At 36.1% G+C, this 5,000-nt stretch overlaps 1 pseudogene; it reads right to left on the reverse strand.

Moving 5' to 3' along the window:
• LOC119597817 overlaps nt 1-5,000 on the reverse strand; it is a 17,944-nt pseudogene that overhangs the window by 919 nt on the left and 12,025 nt on the right.

Raw genomic sequence — 5,000 nt, forward strand, 5'->3', positions numbered from 1 at the left:
ACACACACACACACACCACCACACACCCCACACCCCAAAACACACACACACAAACATTTTTTTTTTTTTTTTTTTTTCAACAGCCTTTATTCCACTGCAGGGCATTGGCCCCCCTCAATTCCTACTGAGAGGTTATTTGGCAGGCCACCCTTGCCTGATTTGGATCCCTTCCCAATCAACCGCAGTTTGTGCCAGGGGGTGATTCCCCCACGCACTAGCGTTTGACTTCTCAAGGCGAATGTCGTTTCTAGAGGGCAAAGAGGTGAAGTTCTTGCCAAGGGAACACGCGCCGGCCCCGGGGCTGAACCCTCGAACTCAGATTGCCGCCTTACAAACTTGAGTCCCCATGCTCTAACCTCTCGGCCACCACGGCCCATACCCCCACCACCACCACACACCACACCACACACACAACAACACAACCACACACACACAAATTTTAATATATATAATATATTATAATATAATATATATATATTTAAAATATACACACACCACAATACACACACACACCACCCACACACCACACAACACACACACATATATATTATATATAATATAATTATATTTATTATAATATATATTTTATATATATATATTAAAATATAATATATATTATTTATCAAATTAAAATAATATAATTATATTTATAATATATATATATATATATATAATAACACACACACACACAAACCCACACCCCCACACCCCCACACCACACACACCACCACACACCCCAAAACACACCCAAAATATATATATTATAATATAAAATATAAAAATATTAAATATATAATGATATAAATATAATTAATATATGTATATAATATATTTATTTATATATATATAATAATATATAATATATATATAAATATAATATTAATATATAACACACCAACACACACACTATATTGTACAAATATAATATACACACTCACACCCCACACACACACACACACTACAAAATATAGATATAAAATTTTTAATATAATAATTTTAAATTTTAATATATATATATATGTTGTATGTATAAATATTAAATATTATATATATAAAATATATAATAATGGATATATTAAAAATTTTATATATTATATATAAATATAAATAATAAAAATATTATATAAAATATTATACATTTTATATATATTATATTAAAATAATTAATATATATTAAAATTTTATATATAATATAATATTAATTTTATAATATATAAAACACACAAAACACACACATCACACACAGACACAAAAACCAACACACACAAAACACCCCACACACACCACCCACCAACCCACACACCCCACACACATATATATATATATATATAATATAATATAATATAATATAAAATATATATATAAAATATGTGTGTGTGTGTATACAAAAAAACTATATTACACCACACCCGCACACAACACCACCCCACACACACAACACACAAACACACACCACACAACACACACACACAAAACACCACACCCACAAAAAATATAATATTAGGGGATATATAATATTTTTTTTTTATGTTTATATATAAAATTTTATTATATTTATATATATATTAAAATTTATATATATATATATTATATTGGGGTCAAATATCCACACCACGACACACCCCCACACACCCACCCCAAAACACACACACACACACCCACACACACACAACCCACACACACCAAAAACCCCACACACAACAAAAACACCCATATATATATATATATTTATATAATATATATATTTTATATATAATATATTTTTTTTTTTTTTTTTTTTTTTTTTTTTTTTTTTTTTTTTTTTTTTTTTTAATAACGGTAGGTTCATGTTGAGCCGCCGTGGTCACAACATGTAGAATTGTAGTTTTCATGTTGTGATGATTTTGGGAGTGAGTACGTGGTAGGATCCCCAGTTCCTTTCCCGGAAGTGCCGGCGTTTCCCTCTATTTATCCGGCTTAGGACGAGCACTTACTTGGCTGGCTTGGCCCCCCAGGGCTAGGTAGGCAATCAAGGTGAAGTTTCTTGCCCAAGGGAATAACACGCCGGCTGGTGACTCGACCCTCGAAACTCAGATTGCCGTCGTGACAGTCTTGAGCCGATGCTCTAACCACTCGACCACCGCGGCCTACGTATATAATTTTATATATATATATATATATAAAATATATATATATATATATATATATATAATAATATATATATGACTGCCGCGATGGTCCAGTGGTTAGAGCACGGACTCCGACCCTCATGGCCCCGTCGCGGCAGTCGAAAAAATGTTTGCTCTGATTGCTCGCTCAAGCCCGATCTCAGGGCGAGAAAACGACATATCCCCCTTGAGAAGTCAAACGTAGGTGTCGTAGGGGAAGTCACCGCTGTGACACAGGTGTTAAGTGTCCGATCCGGGGTTGATTAGGAAGGGCACCCAAATCTCCCAAAAATATCCTCTCAAATAATGCATTGAGAGAGGCCGAATCCGGGCAGTGGAAAAATGGCTGTAAAAAAAAAAAAAAAAAAAAAAAATATTATAATATATATATTTTATATATATATATTATAATAATATAATATATATAATATACAAATATATATATATGCATATATATATATATATATATATATATATATATATATATATTTTATATATATATATATATAGATATATCTATTTTATATATACACACGTGTGTGTGTGTGTGTGTGTATGTATGTATGTAATACATATATTTATATATAACGTATTTTATATATATATTTTATATAATATATATAAAATATATATTTTATATGTATGTATGTATGAAATATATGTATGTATGTAGGGTATGTATGTATGTATGTAGTAGTATGTATTATGTATGTGTGTATGTATATACATGCATATATATATATATATATATATAGATATATATATATATATATATATATATAAGCATTTGTGTGATATATATTATAATATTATATATATATATATATATATTTTAATATATATATTATATATAAAAATATATAAGCATTTGTATATATATATATATATATAATTATATATATATTTAAAATATATATTATATATTATGTGTGTGGGGGTGTTGTGTGTGTGTGTGTGTGTGTGGTGTGCGTGTGGTGTGTGTGTGTGTGTGTGTGTGTGTGTACGTGTGTGTGGGGCGTGGGGCGTGGCTGCGTGTGTGTGTGTGTGTGTGTGTTGTGTGTGTGTGTGTGTGTGTGTGTGTGTGGGGTGTGTGTGTGTGTGTGTGTGACTGTATATATGAGAACCACTCTTTTTTGGGTGCATTTTTTAAAACATTATTCAGGAACCTACCGATACTTTGTTCTTGTCTTTCTTTTCACTTTGAGACCGTCCCTGGTTGCCATGGTACCAGATGATGTCCTCGGGCGGATACGGCGCATGGTATACCACGCACGTGAGGTTGATCATGCTCGCCCTGTTGACGTAGATGTCTGGGGCGCCGACCACTTCCACCGACGGCTCTGAATGGAAGGTAACTTGTACTGGTAATTTATTTCATATTTTTGCCTATGATCGCATGGGTAATGATCCTATGCAGAATAGGGGTGAATTTTCTGCAATGACCTCTCTTTCTGACGTCCTGCCTACCTATGGCCTTGGCTATCTCTGCTGACGACTTCCTGTAAATATGTCCTTTCTGCTCAATCTGACAACTAACCCGTCTATCTAGCCTGTGTCTCGCTAGCTGATCTTACTCCCTATCTGTCCTGTCTCGCATCTGACGACCTTTCGTATGTCCTGTCTCTCTGCGCACCCCTTCATGCCTGTCTATCTGGCTATCTACCCAAAAAATATTTTCCTCCTGCCGCACAACCGACCTTCCACCTTGAGGAACACGTGTACGCCCTGATGGGCTTGGTGGCGATCTGGCACTCGTAGCCGCCCTGGTCGCGCAGCTGCCCGACTTGATCCTGAGCGTCCACTCCGTGCTGTGCGGCTGTGGAAGGCCTCGAAGCGCAGGTCCGTCGTGTACGTGTAGCCGCCCACGTCAGGATCCGCAGGTCGCGCCCGCGGATCCACGACACCTGTGGAGGAGGGCGGCTTGGAGTGAGAAAGACTAGCCACGTAGATGCTGGTTCGCGATTTACAAACGCATATCAAAAGAGTGCGGACATACAAAGTGTAAATGATGTAATTATAATACACGAAAACCCTTTCATCGAAGAAAGTAAATACTATGAAGAAACGATAATACCATATCACGACCGTTTTGTAAATACTGGGGTTGTACCCAAAAATCTAAATTTTTAAAAATTTATTTTTACGTCCGCGGGCCATCAGGGGCCATGCATTATAACTTATTGGTTTAACTCATCAGTATCAGAAAGGTAAAACAGGATGTTTTGTTTCTATAACTGTTATTAACCTTATTTTATTATGATTGAAATTTTCACTATGTTTTTATTTATTTCATTATCTTTATGCCATCATTCTTTTCATTATCTTTCTTTACCATTATCATCATCATCATATCATCTCATATCTCATCATTTTTTTTACATTTTTATCCTTCATCTTACTCGTCATCGCCATCCCATTTTTATTATTATTATTTTTTAAAAAAATTTTTATTATCTCTAGTATTACCGTCCTCATATCGCGTCACGTTGTTGTTGTTTATCGCTTATCTGAACATTAAACATTTTTCTTGAAAGCTCTCTAAAAAAAAGCAAAATCACATCTTTTCCCTTACCGACTTGCCCGTTTTTGGGCCGCGTGCACCCCGCAGGGAGCGTCGCAGTTTTCCCCCTACCCGTCTGCGTGGGGGACATAGACATGTCGAAATAAGGCTCCTCCTCCTCCGCATCAGCGTCGGGTCTCTCACGGCGGTGAACCGGGTCTGGGTGAGGGGGCGGCAGGTCTCTGTTCAGGGGAGGCCCCCGGTCTCCCCCCCTGCGCCCCGCCCTCGGCACGGCTGCCATCACACCTGCGGGGGAAAGCATTTAAAAGGGCTTCGGGGGCCTTTGTAGATCT

The sequence above is a fragment of the Penaeus monodon genome, chromosome 40 (genome assembly GCF_015228065.2).
Source record: "Penaeus monodon isolate SGIC_2016 chromosome 40, NSTDA_Pmon_1, whole genome shotgun sequence".
Classification (NCBI taxonomy): domain Eukaryota; kingdom Metazoa; phylum Arthropoda; class Malacostraca; order Decapoda; family Penaeidae; genus Penaeus; species Penaeus monodon.